Here is a 25,359-nt window from a genome sequence, read left to right as displayed (position 1 = left end):
CAAAAAGGTGGTAGTGAGTTAGATCTGCAAAAATGATTAATATTCTTTGGTCTGATATAGGAGACTAGTGCTTCATTAGACTAACGAGTGGGTAGCAGTCGACTCTTGACTTCTGCGTGCACCTGTTACCTTGGTGATAGCATGACGTAAACAATCAACTATGCGTCCATAATCGAATTCTGGTTCGGCCAGTATTTATGAACCGTGAGTCCACTTTACCTTGATGTTTCCAAGAAAACGGTCTCCAGACCTTTCGCATGTTCCCCCATGATTTTTTGCCCTAATTTTACCACCCTTTTCTGTAAAGAAGAAGAACGAAAAAACCAAATCGATTTAAACGTTTTGTAGGTAAACGATGCGAGAAAATTATTCCAAAGGCATGACAACAGAAGTAAATTTAGTAGAACATGTAGGTGGCCTTCCAATTACTTATCGCATTTCAGACAAAGATAATGATGGTCGAGGAAAAATAAATAAGCATGGATCTGCATAATTATTTCTAAATTAAAAATAACTTCTAGAATAGTTACTATTAATAAAGTTTCTTTTAAAGACTTTTTTTTTTTTTTAAAGTTTAGGATTTAAATACATAAAATTGTTTTCGGTTAAGCCAATAGATTCGTACTCTTTACTCCTTCCCTTCTTGTAAAGTTAACCATTTAAGACTTGAAGATACACTTTATCTTGGGAACAACAAGATGTTACCTGTGATGTGATTAGAAGTGTATGTAGAAAATCATCCCTCGCGCTCTTCGGGGCAAAAAAAAAAAAGATGTCATGCGCGTAACGAAGGCCTCTTAAAACTTTATTTCGCAATCCAACTATACCCCGAAGACTGCATACCCTTAAGACGATTTCTCGCAACCTTAAAGGAGGCCTCTTCATCTCCTCGTGTTGTAATGGGGGAGGTAAATACCAAGCGGAAAACTATGTGCACTTTAGAATGGAGGGTGCTAATTTTCCGTCTGTTTCTCAACATTCTGGCTATTCTGCTTCCGGGAGGAGGCGGATGGGAAAACTCACAGGGACAGAAAGAGGGCAAGAAATAGATTTCTACGAACAACAAAAAAGGAACGTCATGTTTATTTTCGCGTTTTCTGCGTAAATAGCAGTTAATTACTGAGTAGAGTGGTAGTGGGGATGGGGAATTCCGAAGAGACGGAAGGGAGAAGTGTGTTATGGACAATGATGGTATTCGTCGACATCTTATGTCAGCTGTCATTATAGATACATCAGTCGTTTTCTACTACTGTCCACAAGATGACTTCACATATAATAACTGTATAAATGACAGTTAAGATATTTTGCCGGCGTCTAAGATTATTTTCTACACTGTCTGTCAATTATTTTGCAGGTAATTCCATTCACTAAAGCAGATTACTAGGCCTATGGGCCTATAGAACAATGCACATAAAAACGCGGTATCTAACTACGATACCAAACTGGTAATGTGTAAGTCTTGAAACATACTATTTGGTAAAATGATCTGAATGATTTCTGACTTATGCCAGCTTTAACATTAATTGCGTCATGTGGTTTTTAGCCTACTTTCAGAAAGGAAATCTGGGCTTATGAGATTGCCATCTCTGTGTGCCTTTTTGCGGTTTTTTTTTTTTTTTTTTTTGTTTACAGTTCAACCAAATTTATAATACTTACGAAGAAATTTAGAGTATCTTGACTGGTTTTTATTTCTCAATAAAAATTGTTTTATTAAGATTCACTATTTTTAAAAAATATAGCGGCTCCTTAGAATATAAGCACTATATATTTAGAACTCTTATTTACAATTATAAACTACCACTAGTTATTTCAGATTTGGTCCTCTTCATTAATAATACTCGTATTAGTGAAGAGAACCAATACGAGTATTAGATCCTTCGTAAGATTGGAGTACTGGCTCTTAAGATGGTTAAACAGAATCACTACACGGCCAGCAGTTTACCATCTCAAGGCCTATTTTATATGCCAACCTGATGTTATGCCATAGAAACAGATTATTGTAACAAAAAACATCATAACACTCGCAAAATTGCTAACTGAGAGACTATTCTCCGACTCTTGCTAACTCAAGGATGGCGAATAAAAAATTATCACGACTCAGAAAAAAATTACGATACAGAAAGGTGGATTTGAGGGTATTAAAAATGCATACCCTCAAATTCATCTTTAAATTCAGCAATTTTGCTATTAAGAGAAGCCCACAGAAGAAAATTGACTGCTGAAAATTAAAAATAAACTGTTAAGTCCTGTCTTTATTTTGAATTATATTATATTATTGTCTTACCTGCAATTACGTTATTTTATATTTTATTGTTATGGTACTGTCTTCCTGTAAGTATTTGTTTTTATGTATACAGTATATGATTAAATTTTACATTAATTTTTTGTCAAATCCTAAGTTATGCTTTAAATGTAACAATATTAAGTATTATGCACGATTTAAATTAATAAATCGTGCATAGTACATTAAGTGACTAAAGCAGTATATTGCTTATGTAGTATTACAATCTGTTGTGTAATAGATTATATAATGGTCAAAGGCTGTAACCGGGTGTATCTTAGGAAAAGTAATATTTATCGAAGTATATGGGAAGGACCTGAGGAGGATGATGTTGAAGAGTAATCTGTGGCGGGTAATTTTAATTCGTTAAAAAAAGTTTCCTTTTATCCTACGATTACAGTTCCAAGGTAAAGTAGTTTACATCTTCATTGTATTTAAATTTGATTTTGTTTTCTGCTAACGGTAGATAAACACTTTATATTAATACCACCTTAAAAAAAAACAAAAAAAAAAAAAAATCATGAGGATCAGCAAACGTTAGTGCCTCAAAAGTACACTGACATCATCCTTACTTATTAATCAGATCTTAGAAAACGGGTGGAAAAGATGAGCTGTTTCATCATAATTATCTCCAAAAAACAGCAGAGGTTTCATCATGATTTTCTCAAAATATAGCAGAGTGTCCTTGTAGCGAGATATTGAATAAAACGGACTGTGGTCTCAGTTTTATAATGCGAATGATTGTTTCGGAGATCTGGTGGCACTGCATCACTTAGATTGGCGGTTCCTTACCTTTTTATCTCAAACCTACTTTCTGAAGCTGAGGAGATATCCTTATGTAACCTAACTTCACTTTAAAATTAAGATTTTTGGTTTATGGGAGACTGATACAGTTCCGCGCACCTCTGAAAAAAGGTCGAAAAGCGTACTCTAAATAGCTCTGTGGGGAAGGGGGGAGTGACGAAGTTAATAAACAGCCAACTGTTCATTTCCTCTATAAATATCATCAAACCAATACAGCTTCTTTACAAAAGTCGATTAAAGAAAGACAAGTCCGTCAATCAGTATCATTCAGTCTACAGTAAAATATTAATAGCTTGTGAGCTATTAATATTTTAATAGAAAAACGTTAGCACGTTCAAACTTAAAATTTTCGCTTGGAAATTAATTCCCGATTAACTGGAATTCGCGGAGTTCTCTAAAATGCAAACCACTGGTCGGCCATCGAAGTTATATGTACCAATTGGGTAGAAAGAATTTAAAAAAAAATGGGGGGGGGGTTACGAGGTTGGGGAGTTATCCCAAATCAGTTATGAATACGATTCCCCCGAACAGCATTGCACTGTCTCGCATAGAAATTCCAACTGAATTTGCAACCTCTCTGAATGGAAATGATTTTATGGTTCAGTATTGCTAAGAAATCATAAAGGACCGATATATGCATACAAAATAGCGAATGAAGCTCTTTCGACGATAAATCGATATTTTCAAGAGTTGCTGTTGAATTCGCACCACGGGATAGTTGGAAATGGGCATAGTGAGAAGTGCACTGCTAGTTTATTCGTTTTTGCCAAATAAAAGGAAGCGTATGTATATTAACTTTTTAATTTAATGAAAAACACGTGTACATTTTGGGTTATCCGGGAAATTTAAAGTAGATTTTTTTTCTTCCCGAAAGATACAATGTGCTCTTTCTACACCAGTGTTTGATGCCATATCTGTTTACACTTCAGCCACGCCACAGGTGGCTGGCTACTTCAGTAATCAATAATAAATTAGCATGAAAACTCCGACTTTATATTTAGGGTGTTTTTGAAAGGTTCTCGTCAAACTCTGTGAGCGTGTTCTACTGAGCGTAGGGATAAAAAAAGGTTCGTTTGAACATAGATGCTGAAGCATTTCCCTTCCGAGTTATAGTTCCGTCTTCTTTTATCCTTAGAATGAAGATAAGGACGCCTGTCAAGTTAATTTTTATTATTATTATTTTTTTTTATTAATTAACGTACACTAAGTGTCCGACGAAAACTCTCTTTTGTCTACATTATAGCAAGTGTTTGATATATAGTCCTTGAGCAGCATTACGCGCTTCGGAGCGTCTTCGCATAGATTATGGAACATGACCAAAATTTTTGGAGTGTTTCGATTGTTTAACAACCAACTGCGATCCGTTCTCAGAGAACTTGTGCATTATGACATTACGAATCGGAGTATCTTAAACAAGAAGCATGGTGTATGGGAAGCACAGTGGGTATAATCATCGTCCTCCCTACACCGGGTGGAAAAGAACTGAGTTTGAATCCCGTCAATGATGCGATGAATTTTTATGGGCCTTTTTCACAACGTGTCTCTATTAGTAGGTCTGAGGCGAGGATAGCATGTTTTTCCTCCGGGAAACTCGAGTTTTTTGTCCAGCAAACAGCAAATCAACCACAGAACATACGAATTTACAGACATAATATAATATATAGGTCTGAGGATAGCATGGTTTTCCTCCGGGAAACTCGAGTTTTTTGTCCAGCAAACAGCAAATCAACCACAGAACATACGAATTTACAGACATAATATATACGGCACAATATGACCTAAGTTGCTAATATGCTTGAATCTTTATAACAGTAACAGCTTGAGCGCCTCATAAAAAGAAATCTAGTAGATTTAAACCGGAAGAGCGTGCTAGGCACCTCTACCACTCCAACGGCCAGGATGCTTATTATTGAGAACACGTCTGCGTAAGACTAAAATGTGCTGAGCCCTATCATGCACGAACCACATTTGACCAGAATTCTACCGAAATATTAAAAATACATGATTTTTTAGTGGCTCACAAAAATTTTGAGAATCACTAATTATCATACAGAAAGCCACGGAAAACGAAAAATCATTGCAGGAATCCAGTTCAGGAGTCCTGGTTGCCTGTGTTCCAGTTAGGAATAAGACTACAGCCGGGTTGCCACCTCTTCCTGAATTGATACACTGTAGATATGTCTCTTTCTAGCTCCTGGTAGTACTTTAATTATTATTAATAAGCAAGCATTAATATTATAATGATAAAATTAATATTAAATATCATTTTATGTTTTATAATTGTTAAACAAAAGTTTTCTTGTTCATCTAAGCTTTTTTTTCCATTTGTAATAATTTGAATTATTACAAATGGAAGGGAGGTAGTTGCTGAGAATAGACAACCCCATACAGTCCGTTACGTCAGTCAGTGATAAAACTCCGTGCATATATATGCAACAGTTAACAGTCCCCCCCCCCCCCAATTTTCTGCCAGGTGTAACTGAACTAAGGATTTGTAAGCTCGCACAGTCATGCTACGGCAGAAGGGAGAGGATTTTTATTCAATTTTCCCAGAAAATATTGTATCTTCTATTTATATAATCTGAAACCACCATAAGCACATTATGCCTGAAGACAAGTATGTTTTATCGTACAGCTGTGCGTCACAATGACACTAACTTAAGAAGACGTTAATTCTTCGGGATAGATAATCGTCGGAAAGATTGGCATCTCCTGATTACATCAGGTTATGAAAGTAATGAATACAGCCTTTTTTGCTATAATGAAGAAGTGTAGACTGAATTCGTGGAGGGAACCCCCCACATGTAAATTTAGATAGATGTACCCACAACTATAATTAACGCTTTGACCCCTGAATTGCTTCTGCTGCGCTAATATCAATATCATACTGGCAATGACAATGTATCCAATTTGTTTGTGAAAAGGAGCATTCGGCGAAAGAACTTTTTCAGTTACTGTATATGTGTTTAGTGTTTGTGTTTATTATTGGGGAGGGGGAAACTTAGTGAAATATCAACTAGGGATTTTACATGAAACGCACGAATATAGAAAGGAACAGAAGAAGGCAAAAGGAAGATGATTCATAGCTTTTTTGTGACTAGTGTACTAATGATATACAGACCTGAAATGCAAAGCAAGTGAACCAAGCCGCTTGTTTTCAGCAAGCAACGCAGTGGTTTTCAACCTTTTTTTTAAATAACGGCACCCCTAAGTAATTTATTTTATTTTGCGGCATCCCTACTCAATTTTCTGCCTGTTAGATCCGATTCTCTCTCTCTGTATACATATATATATATACAGTATATAATTTTATTCTTTATATAGAGGTACTAAGTAAACATCAATTATAGATCACAACAAAATTAAAAAGATACTGTACACCTTTTTATAATGAAATAAATATATAAATTAAAAAATAATAATAAGTTTAAGTAACTTAAACCCAAATTACGTGGTACCCCTGGAATGTTGTTGCGGCAGCCTAAGGTGCCGCGGCACCCCAGTTGAAAACCACTGAAGTAACGTTTTCCGTTGTCCAAACTGCGTTGCCCTTAGAAACCGCCTTTTTAGTGGTGTGTGCATTAGATGCGTTATCATTTCGGAGAAAAGACGTGTGTGTGTCTGAAGAAAGCAAACAAAAAGGAAGTTTTTTCCCTCCCCCACACAAGCACTAGTGTCCCTCTGTATACAGTGACTCAGGCTCCCATGGACGATAGCCCAAGGAAATTTCAGACTACACTTTGAACAGCCAATTCCTTTCTCTGTGCACATTTGTCATTATTCTATCCCCACGCTAGGTGTCACCACTTCTGTATATACACCCATGTTTCGCAAATGAGAGAAACTTTTTTGCAAACACAAGTATTGTGCAACCTTGGGCTAGTAAACCGCAGCGTTCCCAAAATGCAGTATTTGATCTACAGTGTCTTATCGGAGGCACAAAACGAGAGAGCCCAGTATCTCTCTTTCACACACACACACTGAATAATTAAAAAAACTCTTTTGAAATGTTAGGAAAAAAAAAAAAGTTTTTTTTTTTTTTTTTTTTTTTCCCGGGTAACTTTTGAAAACATGAAAATATCTGTCAGAGAAAGCGCTAATATCATAGAAATTTTGATGCTATACTACTGATAAACTCCAACAATATGTTCATCGATTCCAATCATTAGAACACTTCTAAGAATTAAATAATATGGATACTTACTGTATTACTACACAGGGGGTCACGGTTCCCAGTATTCATTATCCGAGTCCCCGCAGTTACGAGGATTTACAAATTAAAGAATTAAAGCTTTTTCCCTTGAGAAAATTGACCAGACACTTGAATATTTTAAGTGCGTAGGTAAAGACATAACTAGATTTCAGATAAAATTGTGTCATTGCTATGACACAATTTTATCTAAAAAAATACCACAAAAAAAAAAAAAAAAAAAAAAAAAAAGAACCACTTGGAATTCATTCTTTATTCGTACAACTGAAAAATAGCGTAACTTCAAAAAACTTTATTTAATCTTACATTGTGTAACATATTATAATACAAAATGTCTAACAAAATAATTTTCTCATTTTTCAGTACTTTCATCCATTTTTAACTATGTACAAGTACATAATAAACATTACTATATAATATCGGTGTTGATACACCATATCTACTCATCCTTCACAACGAGTTGCCCATGTATTGTACTACTACGAATAAGTAACGCTTCACTTGCAATACCAGGTTACCTGCCCATCCACCGATGAAAAGCCAACTAGCTTTGAAATGGTGCCGTCTGGGTGGTGGTGGCGGCGCCCACCGAGAATAAGTAACAATAGTCTTCTCTATTAGTGAAGCATTACTTATTCGAGGTAGTGCAATACATGGGTAACTCGTGAAGGATGAGCGTGAAGGATGATGCTTTTCGCACTACTATCATAGTTTTTCTTTAAGAATTGTCTATAGTGTATCTACACCGATATTATACATAATAGAATCTTAAAATATTATGCCTAGTTGCATTTAGTTTCATTTAAATAATAAACATTACGAAAATTGGTCCTCGTTTTAAGTGGAATTTTCGTACCAATTATCCTCGGATAACGAGGATCCCCTGTACCAACAACTACCGTTTCAGCTTTCAGCCACAAGACGGAGTTGTTACTGAGACTAAAACAGTCTCTTCCTGACTAACCAATGAGGAAATTTCGCGCTATATCGAGTTGAGTATAAATTCATTTAGTCTGTTTTAGTAAATGTAAACCAGTCGCTAGACATCTTTATATACACATAGACAATGAAAGTGGTAGCATGCCAATGTTATCAATCCATTACATTATTTGAATTTTTTTTATCTCATCCGTACTTTTCCTTTTCTTGAGATCAGATAGGAGTAATTTAATGATTAGCTAGAACTTCTTCCCGGAAAAAATGTTCTAGTCCGCTTAATAATTCTCTATCCTGATCGCCTTGACCAACAATACGAAGCCACCATCTTAGGACACTGGATCATTATTGCCAGGTGTGCTTGATATACTGTTAGGTACGTCAGTGATCCTCATCGCCCGTGCTTGGCACTTTTTTTTTTGACAAATTAGACCTTTTATAATGATTATGTTATAATAAATTTGACAAAGCACTCAGAATGAACAATTAGCGCGTGTACATTAATTCTTAAAGGTGTCTTACATTACAAAAGCGAATGGTTTTTTGCTCTTGTAAATGGTAGCCAGTTTTATGTTCTTGCGTTCACATCCCCAACAGTATTCTCAATATATATTGTACATGTTGGTCTGTCGTGCGACTTTCCGTGTATGATCTCCCCTTCCCCCCAATTCAGTACAGTATTCTGTAGGCAGGTGTTGTGCAGATAAAATAACGAACGTATATTGGCTCAGGGTCAGGTGAAGTGCATTACTTCCTCGTACAACGCTTGCGATGATAGCACATGAACTTGACTGCAAGAAACACTTTTCATTGGAAGTTGGAAGCTTGCGATGCGGTGAAATGCGAATTCTTTTATCAGTTTCTTCTGTGGTAGTTTTGGAAAATAAGATATCGATGACCTAGATTTTCTGTTTTTATCAGTGTAGCATCAATATGGTTTGTGTGGCTGCTGAAGTTTTCGTTGTATGGAAACTGACAATTACAGAGCTCGATATTAGGACTATTACAAGTCCTAGGTGCTATGTGAAGACTGTATGAAAGTGCGAATTCCTTTCAATATTTTCGCTGAAACACATCTCTCTCTGTACTATGTATGTAAAATCCCTGCACTTTCTATTGCTACAATTGTGGGCAGCATTTAGTCTGCGCTAAGCCATATCAAAAATTTTAAATTTTTAATGCACATTAAGCGTGAAATGGAAAACCATTTTTGAATGTTTGAATATTTTCATCCATTGCTGTAACAGTTTGTTTTTATTTTATTTTTTTCTTCTATCTTCTGAATAATAATATGTCTTCCCTTTATACTCTGAGACGATCACATAAGGCTAGAGGGGTTTACAGGAAAGATAAAAAAAAAACAAGAACATCGTCATATTTAGTCACGGGGGCTTGAATCACGGTCACTCAGACATACATACTTCCGTACCCTGGCGTTTGATCACTTGATTACGATGGCTTCTCCAAATATCAGTCTTTTCAGTTTTAGCTTATACTAAGAAAATTTGCCGACCCTATTCACAATTTATTTTGTTTATTATTAATAGGAACCAGAGCTATAAAGCGTTTAGGGCTGAAGCCTCAAGCTATGGAAAAGTCTAGACTATGTATAAGTATAGTGCAAAAGCATCAGTAATACATAGCCAAATCTGAATTAACAGAATGTTAGCAAAACGGCATCGTTTTAGGTGCCGTCTGGGTGGTGGCCATCCATCTGAGAATAAGCAACATTAGTCTTCTCCTCAGGTTTTTTTTTTTTTTTTGGTAGTTGTTGGCTCATCGGTTTCTGTGGCCATAATGCACCTCCCAAGGTTTTTGCAGTACTTTGATCCAAGCCCGAGGCGGGATTCAAACCCGCGACCTTTGGGTTACCAGGCAGGGCACTTTATCCACCCGGCTAGCCCCGTCGGCTCTCCTCAGGTGAAGCGTTACTTATTCGAAGTAGTGCAATATCATGGCAACTCGTTGTGATGGTATTCACAATATGAGATATAACCTAAAACCATGCCGTTTTGCTAACATTCTGTTAATTCATATTTGGCTATGTATTATTGATGCTTTTGCACTATATACTTATACATAGTCTAGGAACCAGAGCTTACTAGCATGCAGCAGGTTGGGTGTTTCAGTGAGCAGATATCTTTTCCTTTATCTGCTCAATTGATCATTTCGATGCGTAATTTCATTCGTTGAAGTTCTGATTTCGTGTCCGAGTTTTAATATCACTCCCACTTCTCCCTCCACGTGGCTATTCGGGATTATGCTTACGGCCAACCGTGGTTCGTTTGCTTGCGTAGCTGGTTGGGTTTTCTTGTACTCTGTTAAAACGCTTCCTTGCAATACCCAGTACGTGTTATGGCGTCATAACACTTCCATGCGGAAACACAGAGAGGGTGGTAAGCAGCGGAAACACCTGCCTCATAGAACACGCCCAATGCAATAGCAACCAAAGTCTGGTGAACTTAGGACCTCCAGTGACGGAGGAGTTGAACGGTTGGTATATTTCTCTTCTCGGTAGCGGGAAGGAAGGAAATGCGACATCATTCAAGACACTCCAGCTGTCGCCTACTGACACACAGACCGACATCTGCAACAATTATAAGGAAGACGATCATGGGTCGTTTTTTTTTTTTATTCCTTTCTGCTTGTTTAATGTCTGTAAACTGTCTGTACCTATTAACTAATTTGTTCGATTTCTCTCTCTCCTAATTTTTGCTTCCTCCCCTCTGTAAAAAAAGTTTTTAGACAAAATGCTCTGCCATCTTTCTATCCCTTTAAATTTCTCTGTTCATGCCTGCAGTGCTGTATTCGTAAAATTAGCAGAAGGTATACTCTATGAATGTTACGAAAAGCATAGCATACTGTACTGTGCATATCAGGCTTATTAATTGAATTCCAGAGGGTATACGCTATTCACCTAAAAAAATTCAGAGGGTATATGGCGTATACTGTCCACTGCATGTCTGTGGTATTAATTCCGTGAACTTCAAAGTGAGGCTGATGTCCATGGAATGTGCAGTTCTGGTGAGGATGCGAAAAACCCAAAGAAGCTCCTAGTTTCTTTGAAATGGGAAAGATATATTGATATCATGATTATCATTATAAACGGTTTTCCGATTATTGAAATAATGAAAGCATCTTGGGTTCTTCGGGTTTTTCGCATCCACACTAGGACTGGACATTCCGTGGACATCTGGCCTCACTTTGAAGTTCGTATTTCACAGGCCTGATATATAGCCGAATGGCCAGGGCGAGATTTCAGTAGAACACGCGTTTGAGTTTACCGTGTCTCGGGGACAGGTGATCGGTAAACATACGGTAATGTTTATCAATGGAATAAGATGGGCTCCTTCTTAATATCATCGATATTAAAATAATTAATAGGGTAGCCTACATAAAAAGACTCAGGAGTTATGTTTATATATAATGGCTGCTTCCAAAATCATATAAACCATATTACATCACATTAGTATTTAGCTACAGTATTAAATAATTCTGAGTTATTCACCATTATACCTTTACCTACAAACATAATCTATATTTAACTTATTTAAATATGTATCATTTCAACTAACTGTCATCCAGAAAGCAGTTCGGGGAGTATTATAAACATCTTAATATCTGTTTAATAATAAATCTCATTGTCTGAAGAGATAGAGATTTGAGTCTTCATCAAATAATACCCATAATGACAAAACGATGTCAGTGGTTTACAATACAAATTATAGCCCACTTGAAAAAATTATCTGAGGTGGGCACATCCTGCATGTTGCTTCTCTCACTCACTTTTCTCTCAAATTGCTTCTCTTATTCATAGAAATAAATTTAGGAGAAGAAACGCAACAGAGAAATAAGCAAGCACTTACATACGAAAAGACAATTAGCACAGTTGGTAGGATCGCCGTCCTCCCCACACTGGATGGAAAAGACCCGAGTTCGGGTCCCGTCGATGATGGGAGGAATTTTTATGGGTCTTTATCACAACGTGGCTGAGTTGAGTCGGTCTCATGCGAGGGTAGCATGGTTTTTATCTCCCGGAAACTCGGGTTTTTCATCAAGCAAACAAAAAATCGACCACAGAACACACGCAATTTACAGACATCATACACGGAGCAATATGGCCTTAGTTGCCAATGCTCCTAAAAACCAACTACAACAGTGGGCGAGGTTCCAAAGTGTAGGGAGCACTCCCTCTGTGGGCCGCACTTGGTTCTTTTGGGGACTCGTGTTGTTTTTATGAAGCACTTTTTTAACGAAACATGGACAAACCATCTCATTAGTCCAGTTCGAAACGTATTTTATTTCAATCTCTGAGATTAAATAAATCTTAACTGCCTCTTAACAGTTCCCCCCCCCCAGCAGAAGGTGGGTTGCTTCTGCAGAGGTTTCCCTTGTTCTTCATATTTCCAGGTGGAAATATGAAGGCGGATTATAGGAAGGCACAGGAGGTGGATTAGGAAGTCTTCCTATAATCCACCTCCCGTGCCTTCCCCTTTTGTTCCAAACTCAAACTATGACCCCATGCTCCCTTTCAGAAAATTTTCCCCTCTTTTACCCTTTGCTTCCTTCCATTTCCTGATGTTTCGTCAATCATTTTTTTTTTTAATCGGGCCCTTCCTGGCAAGCTCAGACAACGTCCAGGGTTCGCCCCGCCAGAGTATCCAAATGTCTGCTTACCTACTGCTCTGGCCCAACTCCCCGAGGTAGTGACGGGCAACGGGGGGTACCTTGATTGCCAAGCACCCCGGAGCTAAGGGGCAAGATGAACATAACAACACAACTCAACACTTACACATACATAATCTTTTACAGTGAACAGTGTAAATATCTCTGTGATGCATACAGTGACTTTTACAGTGAACTGTATGCATCACAGAGATATTACGCGGAGTTTTTTGGGAGACCCCCGGTGCTGCAAGACAATTAACACTACGTGGCTATAAAAAATGTCTTTGAGATTAAATGTATTGAAGTATATATTAATTCATAAACGTATCTATACTCATAGCTAAAGTTTATGTCAAATCTGTTTATTTGTATCAAGATCCTGAATTCTTTGAAATATTTGATATGGCATAAATGTCTGTCCGGTGTAGTCTGTTATCTTATAAAACAATATCTCTAAATATCAAACCTGTAAGCATACAATTTTATAAACTTCAGAAATAAATATGGAAGCCTTTGTCACTATCTGCTAACGTTAATTAACCGTCATGATCTTGATCCCGTTGGCAGTTCTACTTCCTTTCAAAATCAGCTAAAAACCAGTGTTTGATTTTATGACACATTAGAAAAGCTTGTAAAGAAGTGTTTATATACATTCATAATTGCCTAAATATAAAAATCGTTTTATTCTTAACCTTTGATGGATTTTATATGTTTTCTTTTAATTATACAATATGAACATAAATTATATCTTTAATTCAAACTTGGAAATGTTTTGTAATAACTTGAATTTTAATGTGTGTGTATGTGTGTGTGTTTTAAGCGCCAAAGCAGCTAAGGCTACGAGGCGTCAGTATATTATGTCTGTAACTAAGTGTATTCTTTAATCAGCACTGTATGTCGGAAGAAATTTTCTGGAGGAAAAACAGTTACACTCAGCTCTCGCCTGAGACCGAACTAACTTAGCCACATTGTGAAAAAGTCCTTAAAAATTGCTTGCGTCATTGATGGGATTTGAATTCAGTCCTTTTCCATCCAGTGTGGGAGGACGTTGATTATAACCACCGTGCTACACGCGAGAGCCAATAAAAAATTGTGAAATAAGAGTTTTTGTATTCACCGAGATGCCATTTAATCTATTTATTCAGGCAAAAAGAAAGTTGCATTTTAAAAAAGTTTTGCAGCCATGAGGATTGCAATCGTTGCCTTATCGTATATGGCTGTCCCTGAGTCCAAAGCAGAAATTGTATTTATTTGAAGTACTCTTTATTTGGAAGTAACTACAATTGGTAACACCGAACTGCGAATGGCGGAAAGTAATTCCTCCACAAAGATCACGATTTTTCTGTTGACATATTGGAGCTAATCTATTTAAGGTCACCATAACAAAATAGTCCTTCACTCGAGATTTTTCTTTGTAACAGAAGTATATTTTGATTATTATTTATAAAATTATTATTAACTTGTAAAATATTTTCTAAATTTTAATGATTATTCGGAAAAAAAAACAGAAAAAGGATGGCAGAACCACCATGTACGTACGATTGTTAATATCATCTGATAAAGGTCATTAGTATTACTTAAACGTTTCCATAGAAAAATATCGTTAAATAGTATGTACTTGGCTGTAAAATAGCAAACCGGTGTGGAAAAGATAGCATCACGTGGCTTTAAACGGCATCGTGCGATAAACACAAGCCTGCTTATGCTAACGATGAGAGCCGAGCGTAAGGGAAGGCTATGAATGGGCGCTTTAAGTAGGTAGCGTAGTCTTATTTTGGGTCAAGCTGAATGAAAGCCATCGAGAGGCCGTCAAAAAAGTGAAGTGACAAAGGATACAGACTTCGTCTAACAATAATTCCAGCGACAGATAGATGGACAGACAGCGTCTGGAAAAACGTGTCTCACGTGCTTCGTGACGTCAGCAAGCAGCGCGACGGCCCGAGCGTCATGTTACAGTGTAGCTGTTTAGGTAGCCAGGGGGCAGCACCTCCGCTCAACGGAGGTGCGAGCTGTACGGCGATTGGCTGGAGTACCGCAGTGAGGTTTGCCACTCTGCCTGGCCTAGTTAGGAACTCAATTGTGACGCCAAGGCATGTGCAGCCCTGCCTGTCACCGTGGTCGATACGGGGGGTAATTCGCGTTCACCAGCTCGTCTATAGCTTCGTCGCACCTTCACCAGGACTATTGGGCACTTCGTGGACATCGTCTGGCCTCAGTTCGTAGTTCTTGGGTGGATATTAACGCCAGTGTTAGTGACCAGCGTATGACCTGTGTATAGACTGCGGCGTCCTAGGTCAGTGTCAAGTGCCGACCATCGGCGCAGTCGCCGACATTGCCCTAGTGAGCATCGGCAGACGGTTGGTGGTGTATGTATGCGTGCGTGTGTGTGTACGTACGTTTGTGTGTGTTTTTTTACTCTGGTAACTGCTGCTACTGCTTTGTGTTTGGGATTGTGTGTGCCATTGATCAGGAGGAGGATGTTCGTCTCTGTTTGCCCTTGTACAGGTAAGATTTTCTTGTATTCTTACCGATGAAAGTTAGCTCCGATTATATCTCAGATCTCTGCACATGCGTACTAGGTCACGTGTTTCGAGTGCACACCGGCACTGCTTGAAGGTCACTGTCACCGTTGTGTGGCCAGTGTGTCGGAAAGGCTCTCACTGTGACAAATGATGTAGGTCTCTGGTTGTGTAAGAGTATTTCTAGTTCGAGTGCAGAGATCTGGGTACCTTTATGCGTACATTAACACTTACCTGTACATGATCAATGTGGAAGTAAATAAATGCACTGTGTTTGTATAGCTGTGGAATTTCTTGATTAATGGCTGACGATTACGAATCAGATAAGCGCATGCATGTCCGTCTTTCAGCTGCATCCACCCTCATCTTTATCACATCAACTTCCATTACGTCAAAGGCACCTTTCCAGCCACTCCATTTTCTTTCGCCAAGTTTGAAAATATTGTTCAGCTTTGTATGATACCATAATTATGCTATATTTTTTAAATAAGCAATATATCTATGAAGAATTTTGATCCGAATGGTGAAGAATTCTTTTCTTGAGAGGAGTGGGGATTGACTGCATCATCATAAAATTAACTCATGACTATTAATAATATTTGTAGCATTACCGCACAGTCTTTATCGATTGGCTTTGCCTGGTTCGAAAATCATACGCGGGTGGCTGTGTAAACATCGGATATTTCAATGGAAGTTGTCACTTCCCAGTGTACTCCCTGGGGATGGGTTATGTGTTTTTTTTCTTTTCTTTTTTCTTTTATAACAACCTTATCGTTTGATATTCTAAAAATCGTTTGGAGTTAACTTGCACAGTCGATGAAATCAGTTCTCACATTAGTCGCTGCTGCTGCTGCATGCATTATTTTAGGGAATAATTTTTGTTATATAATGCCAAACCAGTGTTGTCGCCTTATAAGTTGATCACAGTTTACTGAAATGTTCTCACTGACCCTGTAGTCTATTGTGCATAAGCCAACCCACCGAGATTAGAACCTTTGAACCTTTCCTGGTACATGAGCACAGGTGCAGTTGGGATGACGATTCCTACATTTTGTTATCATTAATCGTAATATAAATTTAGTTAAAATTAAAATAAAATTATTAGCAAAGGCTTATGGGGAGCTCTCCTCCTCCTCCTTCTGTGGTGAGATCCGTATTATTTTGCATCAGTTGCATTTCCTACTTTTTGCACAGCCCTGTTCGAAATGGAGGAATAGGTCACCTTTTGCTAAACACAGGTCCGAGTGATAGCTGTTTATTGATGAAAGTGTGAGGTCCTGACAAACAGTGAAACAGATATAAAAGCTACTTGAAACACAGCTTTAACGTATAATCTCCTCTTCTAATTCAAACTGATAATTTTATTGTTTCTTCTGTATATTATACTTGCACAATTCTTGCGTACTTTATAAAGTTAGAAATTTTAGTATCTGACATTTCAAGTTGTCAATCCGCTGATTTTTATGATTGGCTATGGTTAATAGTAATAATACATAGTTTTGCATGGTTATCTGATTTCAAAACATTTCAATTCGTTGTATTATTCCTTTTTGGAAATTTTAATTGCGCTTTAGCATCGCATCGATTTATTCGTCTGATTATAAATTTGCATTATGTAGATATAAAATTACGTGTTGCCCAGTTTTTCCCCCTTGATAGACCTGAGAAAAACGGAAATACAGAATTCAGAAATTCTGTATTTCCATTCAGTCAGAAAACAACACAAAAACTGAACATAGCTCAAAGCTACGTAATGAAAGAAGCTGTGCCTGACAAATACAATGACTTTTTATAGTTTTCATAGCTTGAGGCTTTTTCTCTGAATTTAATTACTACTCAAAAGCAATATACCAACAGTATAGCAGACAACTATAAAAATTAAAATAATACATAAAAAAATTTAAAAAAAAATGATTCACACATCCAAACCACCAAAAACGTACGTGAAGTGTTGCCATATGAGAGAAAGTGAATTTTAATAAATTCACTTTAAGTCTTGCCTATGAAATGCATGTTCCTTTTGATTTCTTTTATGTACTAGGCATCGGTTTAGAGTAATTTAGCACATTATGTGTTCAGGAAATGGCTAGCAGTTTTTCTGGCTTATTTATCTTCCAATCTTTTGTTTTCTGGCCTCGACATTGCTGACTCAAAATTTATTATCGGATCAGTCAGTAAATCTATTAGAAATATTTTAGGAAATTTTGATGGCAATCCGTGTATCTTAGCGACCACTTAAATTGTTAAATATTCGTTTTTGAATGAGTCTACTGAAAACTAGATATTATGTAGCCCATCTGAGAATTATAGCCAAGATCTTGAGATGGCTTTCAGAAGCCACCTCAAGAACTGTAGAGGCAATGGTTATAATGAGATGAAGGAAGGACTGTACGTTAAAAAATATTTTGGTACTGTGTACATGAATCGGGTCTTTTTTTAAATTTCTAAAGCGGCTTTATTGATCTTAAGTACTAAGGTTTCACCACTTTTACTGAATATAAAAATGCCATAAATCACTCCGAGATCTTTGAGTTGGGTGATTGTTGAAACTAGCCGTTAGGGCTGCTTTTTTGGTTGATTTGCAGATTATGTTGACCAGATACTCTTTTTACACCATTAGAATTTGATTAAATCCTACAATAACCAAGTACCCTTAATGAAAGGGTATTTGGGTTAGTTTTATATATACTGCACGGAGCCTTCAGGGTAGAGTTAGGATTAATTCTGGAGTTTAATTGCAGCAGTAGCAGATTGTTGTCATTATATTTTCTTTTGATTCTTAGTTTTCTTCGTGGCATTTCACCTTGGCATTGCTTATCTTGGAAACCAAATGAGGAATACTGGAAATTGGAAAGCTGATGGAGTGACGTTTACCATCACAGTTTACCAGAATAGCGTTTTACATCTCGAATTTCCACTTTGAATACATCATTACCTTGGAAGCCAGCTGTTTCCACAAAAAAAAAATTCACCCTGAAGAGATAATAATAAATCAACGCTGCACTGGTATAAAAAAATTAGCCTGCATGCCTTGTTTTGTAGTATGTTTATGCATATCAAGACGAATTATCTTAGTTTAAGGGCATGGCTGTTCTTAACTGGTTATGTTGCAAAGAAACAAACTTCCTGCCCGCATACTGAAAGCTAAGTTGGGGGAGGTGTTACGTCACGGAGAAAATCGGGCCAGGGGAAGTAAACGCTAACCTTAAACGGTCCGTCTTTAGGGTAAAGGGGGAGGGGGAAGAAGCTAACTAGGTTAGCGTTTGGACTCTCGTATGTGGGTTAATGGGTAAACACCTTAGCGACTGTTATAGATCACCACCCCTCGTGGAAGGGGCTCTTCCTTAGCAGCAAGGAAGAGAATTACAGTACGGAAGAGCTAAATGAAACTTGGACAAACACTGATTCTGAAAAATCGTCTACTAGCATTTCATTTTCTGTAATAGGAGACGTAATTTATAGCCCTTGTCTAAGGTGGGATGAATAGTAAGGTGATGATCCATTTTATTTATTTTTTGGCCCGTGTGTATTTTTTCACATTTTTTTTTTCTTTCTAAAATTCCTTGATAAATTTTACTGTGACATTTTTATTACAAGTACTACACGTACGTTCCGTTGATTACGAACACCGCGGGTCTGTTGACCTGAAAAGCAGAGGTTTAAGGTCAGTGCAGAGCAGATAATCAGTGTACGGTTTATACCGATAGGAGTAATCGACAATTCTTTGTATTGTCAGTAATACAAGTTGACTGACTTATTCTCAGATCTATTCCGAATTACTTGTTTGGGTAATGTCATCGTCGGTGAGATTAGATTTTCAAGAAGATAAAGCTATAGCAAATATATCTGGGCAGGTGCCCAGATATGTTTATCATCAGTTTCCCAGATAAATGTAATTAAAATCATTCAAATTAAAGTATGAAATGAATCAACATTCCGCTATTGATAGCTGATGCTTTTATATTTCGAACATTCATTCTTTTAAGTTTTTTTACTTACTCAGTCGCTCTACTGACCTCAAATTGTATATTTTACAACCATGTCAATTCCCCATTACTTCATATCTCAAACACTGAAGTTATTCAACATTGTCCTCGGTATTGATCTTTTATCGCAGGTGGCGACCGACGTCTGACTAGCTATTATCTCTACTCAACCGGCGACTGAAGCAACGCCTTTTACCCCCTTAATGGCCGCGGACAGTGGTTTGGAATGTTGTGGCGGGCCACTGACCCATTTAGGCTGATAACAGTGCTTCAGCTGTAGTCTCGCACCTTACATGTGGTACCATACTGATACCAATTAGCTAGTCAAGAGCCAACAGCATTAGTGAGGACTCAGTGTCGTAAATATCGGTTGTAATGCACGAATTTGTTTGGGAAATGAATAGATTCTGAAGACGGTTTTTAATTAATTGATGTACGGTAGAAAATTTGAGTTTTGCGATTTGTCGTATAGCAGAACCTCAAAAATACGGAAAACTTTTTGAATATTTCTACGGTAGTCAATTATTAAACAAGAGCAAAGAACAATTATTAAACAAGAGCAGAGGGAAAATAGGCAAGCTAAACTTATTAAAAAAAAAAAAAAAGCCCGCATTTATGCACAGGTTTTTTTGATTGCTGAAATTATATCGCACTGCTATACTACCTCATATTAAAAAATATTGGACAATCGCAACACCCATTACCGGAAGCAGCATTCTAATCTGCAACATTTATTTCTTAGGCAAGTATGTAACCCTTTGGACCAATCTGACAGTTCGGTTTTGACATTTTGGCTTAATGCTGGCTACTATCGTTCTGTGGAAATTATAGAGATCATAGTGATATACTATCTTATAAAAATAACGAATTATCCCTGAATACATACTTAGGCTACGTGCATAACCTTAAAAATTTCGGAATGTGCTATGTCTCGGAGGATACCAGATTACGAGGGTCTGTTTTACATATAATTTATGTTTATATGTACAGGGTTGATCAAAAGTTCGAAGACTGATTTAGTTTCTTGAAATTGCGATTTGCTGCAACATGTCCGTTGACTGATATAGACGGAGTAACGCACGAGTCGCTTTTATCTGCACTCAGCGCATTAAATAGAAGATTTATTGAGTAGCGAATTTTTGTCAGATTTTTCTTAAAATTTGAGAAAAGTACAACAGAAATGGAAGAAACGTTAAAACATTTGGAGAAAATGCTATGTATAGTTCGAAGACTTTTCAATGGTTTGCAAAGTTTAAAGAGGGCTCTTTGTCAGCCGAAGAAGATCCTCGCTCTAGCCACCCTTCAATTTCAAAAATCAGTGATCATAAGTGTCTGTTCCCGGTCTGATCAGGCGCAATGAACATTAACGAAGCCACTAGCAAAGTTACTAGTGAAATTGATATTTCTTATGGGACATGTCAACCAACTTTATCCCAAGATTTGGGAATGCTACGCGTTTCATCCAAGTTTGTGCCTCGTATCCTCACTGATGATCACAGAGAGTGGCGGGTTCTCCTATATCAGGATCTTCGTCAATGCGCTGCTGCTGACCCATACTTTGTTACTTCAGTCATTATTGGTGACAAATCATGGAAGTGTGGCTATGGCCCGGAAACAAAGTCCTAGTCCTCTCAGTGGGAGACTCCGTCTTCTCCAAAGCCGAAAAAAGTAAGACAAGTCAGTCAAACATTATTAATTTGTACATAATTTAACGGCATGTTCAAACAGTGACCTAAAAATACTTAAATCACTGTTTGAAATCTAAGCTCTACGAACACTACAAAACATTTCTACAGCGATTCTTTGGATTTTTTTTTTTTTTTTTTTAAAGAAAGCGGCTGGAAAAGTGATCTTCAGGGAATTGGGGCTTGCAAAATAACATCCCTGCATACTCTGGACTTTCCATTCAATAATTCCTTTAAAGCACTCAATCACTGTGCCACCTTTCATGCTCACCGGATTATATATATATTATTTTATTTTATCTTTTTGTTTCTGATAATTAAAACCTCCTTGAACGATTTCAGATTTATAACTAAAGAAAGTACTCAGAACTCAACAGGAACATTCCGAATACAGAAGTTGAAAAAGCCCAACATCGGTGTATAGTGTCGAGGAGACTACTTCGAATGCGGTGTTGTTGTTGTTGTAGTAGGGTTTTAGATGCATCAGCGACTAAGGCCATATTGCTCCGTGTATATATTGTCTGTAAATTGCGTGTGTCTGAAGTCGATTTTCTGTTTTGCTCGACGAAAAACCAGAGTTTCAGGGCCTTCGAAGAGATCCATGCGAATACCCAGTAAGCTTCATCATTTCCCAAATATTAGTTCAGTCTCCAATAGTTTGATTACACTTCGTATATTTATAATTTTCCCCTCTCCCCTTTGCTACACATCATTGAAGAACTGATTAGACAGACTATATAAACAATTAATGTCCATTCACTGAAATAAAAAAAATAAATAATAATAATAGTAAAAAAAACATTGAGGAATCTCAATACCTAACGTGAGTGCAATAGCACATGCTTTGACCGCGGTTCGAGTCTCTTTTGTCAGATTTTTCTTAAAATTTGAGAAAAGTACAACAGAAATGGAAGAAACGTTAAAACATTTGGAGAAAATGCTATGTATAGTTCGAAGACTTTTCAATGGTTTGCAAAGTTTAAAGAGGGCTCTTTGTCAGCCGAAGAAGATCCTCGCTCTAGCCACCCTTCAATTTCAAAAATCAGTGATCATAAGTGTCTGTTCCCGGTCTGATCAGGCGCAATGAACATTAACGAAGCCACTAGCAAAGTTACTAGTGAAATTTACTAGTGTAACTTCACTAGCAAAGTTACTAGTGAAATAATGATTGTATTCATTGTCAAAAATGATTAGTTGTGTACTCTTCTGACTTATATGGCCGTGGCGGAGTAAAAACAGAACATTCTCTTTCCCTGATTGCGGAAAATGTGGTTTCCCACCCAACTATCACGTGAGATAGCCATGACACGAGAGTGTTATCTGGAACGCCAACGATGAACACCACCGTAACGATTATGAAATCAGCCGTTTCATGACGTCATAGATCAGAGCCCTTGGCAGTGTTTTGTGATTAACGATGCTTTGTATTTGTTCCACGATATGAGGACATATATAGGCTTATGTATAGAGATAATAAACAATGGCGTCAGAAGAGAAATTCATTGCTAAATAATCAACTAAAACAATCCCAGAGCTCCAAAAACCACGTGATCACTTTTTGTTCGTTTCATTCAACGAATGCATAATCATTGAAACGAATGTTTTTAGTAAATACAGTATAGCACTGGACATGAAATGGTTGAATGCATGGTTTTACAACAACAATTAGCAACACGAGCTTACTCTGAAAACAATTATCGCATGATCTTCCTTAATAAAAATGCGTGATTCATATGCACAGGAAAGGGAAAAACCTCACGCCGCGACGTTTACTGGGCTTTTTTCCGGAAGGAACTTTGTAAACATGTTTTGTACTTCCATACAACATCCAGACGAATGTGTGTTTTTGTGTCTTGCGAAGTTCATTATCCCTACACTGAGCTGTTGGTAGTACGTACTAACAATAGTAAGTTTACATTTGGTATAAAATGTGTTAAATAGACGTAAATAAATAAAATAAAACGTTTCATTCACGGATTACTTGTATCTGCTAAAAGCTTTATTTATTTATTATTTTTTATTTATTTTATTTATTATTATTATTTTTTTGTGTGTGTGTAAATTGTGTTCTAGAGATACCTGCGATATATTTGACTGTAGCACGTTTAGATATTTCCAGTTGTACTGGAGTCACTAGTGCAAATCAAAGTGCTTTCTATAGCGCTGTATAATTGTCTAACACACTGAAGGTGGCCAGCTGTAAAATACAAGCGAAAAAGGGGGAAAAAATAAATAAAAAATAGTTACCAATTCCAAGGTTCCAGATGAATGTAGTCCCGTGTGCAATGAAGCAAGCTGAAACAATAATATGAATGCAAGTTACTGCCTCATTTTTTTCCTCCCTTTCTTAAATCAACCATGCCATTACAGCATTAAGGTCAAATTCATTCCCCATCCCACCCCTTAGTAATTTCTCGATTGCTTGTTCATTTTTTTTCCAAGAATGTCCTTTATATATCCCATTTGAATGGTAGATTTATTTCTAGGTCAAGGCCACTGTTCATCTCTTCCTTTCTGGAGTGGACGGAAAAAGAGTCAATTCCCAGCATTCCTTGTTCTTAACCAATATAACGCTTTTATTTTAATAGCTTCTTCCACATCACGACCTACCAGTCTGATAATCAACCTTTATTTGGGGTCGAACAAAAATAAGAAAGTGAAAGGATCTTTCATCCAATGCTGATTTCATGTAATAGTTCAGTTCTGGAAGATTGAGATATTGAGATATTTCTTGAACTTGAATTTGTATACATTTCCCCTTTGACAGAATAGCAAGAAAGTATCCTACAAAGTTGCTACATCGATGCTTTAAGCAGTTAAGCTGGATTAAGCACTATTTATATATAGCTCTAGTTTAGACAAAACTCAAATCCATCGATGATTCATAATATAATCACTACTTCCACAGTTACATTAATAAGCAACAGGGGGGGGGGGGCTCATTTTTGAAGTTAATCCCCAAAAAGAGAAAAAGAAAAATATTACCTTTCCTACGAACGGAATGGATTGTTCTGTAAGTCAAATATTGTCTAATATATAACTAATGATTTCATTTGGATTAGAGCTGAACAAGATATAACTATACCGCTTACTTTTAATAATTAAATTTTAACCTACGAGATAAAAGACTGAACTTTATTGGGAAGATGTGGTCCAAAATTTTTTTTTCTCGCCTTTTTTTTTCCCAGTATCATTGATACAGTGTTTATTTAATACATACATTGAGCTTTATTTTATATGCAGGATGATTCATGAGGAAAATTCATAACTTCGAGATCTGATAGCGGTGGTCATCTCGAGTTAAAAACATAAATATTGATCCGATTCTGAACGGTCACTGAGTTTTGGCAGCTTGAATTTAAAGAAATGGCTGTGGACTTTTGAATGCTCAAAGAAATAAGAAAATTACTGAATAATTAAAAATAAATAAGAATAAACAAATACCAAGTAAAGTGTTTATTGTTTATTTGCTTATTATTTTTGTTTCTTCCCATTCAAACTGCATAGCCAGTTATTTTATTTATTTATTTTTAATTCAAACAGTCATAGCTCAGTAACCGTTCAGAATAGGGCCCATATTTTTAAAAACTTCCCCTCCCCTTGAAATGGTGGCCTCTCTTCTTGATCATCCTCTGTATCTTACAAATATGTAGCGCAGCAAAAACGATTAAAAAGGCACAACTATTGATAAGCTTTTATTCCGAAATCCGCAATGGTCTGATTCCAGTTACATATGGGAGTTTGTACTCTATTTATTTATTAATTATTGTGGATTTATTTGTTTCTTGGTATTGTACTATTTTCAAACAAATATCCTCTCCACAAGGTTAATTGGCCAATTGTTTAAAGGCCGAGACAGTGCTGTGACAGACAAAAATACATGGGGGACAAGATGGTTCAGCAGACTTCTTATAATTGTACTGAGTCCATATAGTATTAGTTGTATTTTACTTTACGAAAATACTGTGGTAGCAATACTAAATTAAGAAAAAGAAATATATTGCACAGTGTATGCATTAAATACATACTTTTAGATATTAAGAGTATTTCTAATTCTTGTTACTTTCAAAAGGTGGAGTTAGTGAAGTTGAGTAAAGGTTTGTAAATGGAATTTTAGGTGTAAAAAAATTTGTTCGTAAATCGGGAGTTACTGTATCAATTTGTGCACAATCTTTCGAGTGGTAATGTCCTATATCTCAACGTCTCCTGATCTTTAGTGTAGTGTAACATGATCTACCCTGGGGTAGTAGAAGGCTTCTCCATCGTTTAA

At 36.9% G+C, this 25,359-nt stretch overlaps 1 protein-coding gene across 1 annotated transcript in view; it reads left to right on the top strand.

Moving 5' to 3' along the window:
- The first annotated feature begins 15,000 nt into the window (after positions 1-15,000).
- Positions 15,001-25,359, top strand: part of LOC150079446 (ecdysone receptor-like) — a 146,755-nt gene continuing 136,396 nt past the window's right edge. The window contains exon 1 of the mRNA XM_090382834.1: positions 15,001-15,404. The gene's annotated coding sequence lies outside the window, so the exon portion shown is untranslated. The remainder of the gene's footprint in view (positions 15,405-25,359) is intronic.

This window comes from Mastigoproctus giganteus, chromosome 10 (assembly GCF_048544385.1).
Source record: "Mastigoproctus giganteus isolate SK-2022 chromosome 10, ASM4854438v1, whole genome shotgun sequence".
Classification (NCBI taxonomy): domain Eukaryota; kingdom Metazoa; phylum Arthropoda; class Arachnida; order Uropygi; family Thelyphonidae; genus Mastigoproctus; species Mastigoproctus giganteus.
The sequence above is the reverse complement of the archived record's forward strand: the minus strand, read 5'-3'. Positions and strand labels throughout refer to the sequence as shown.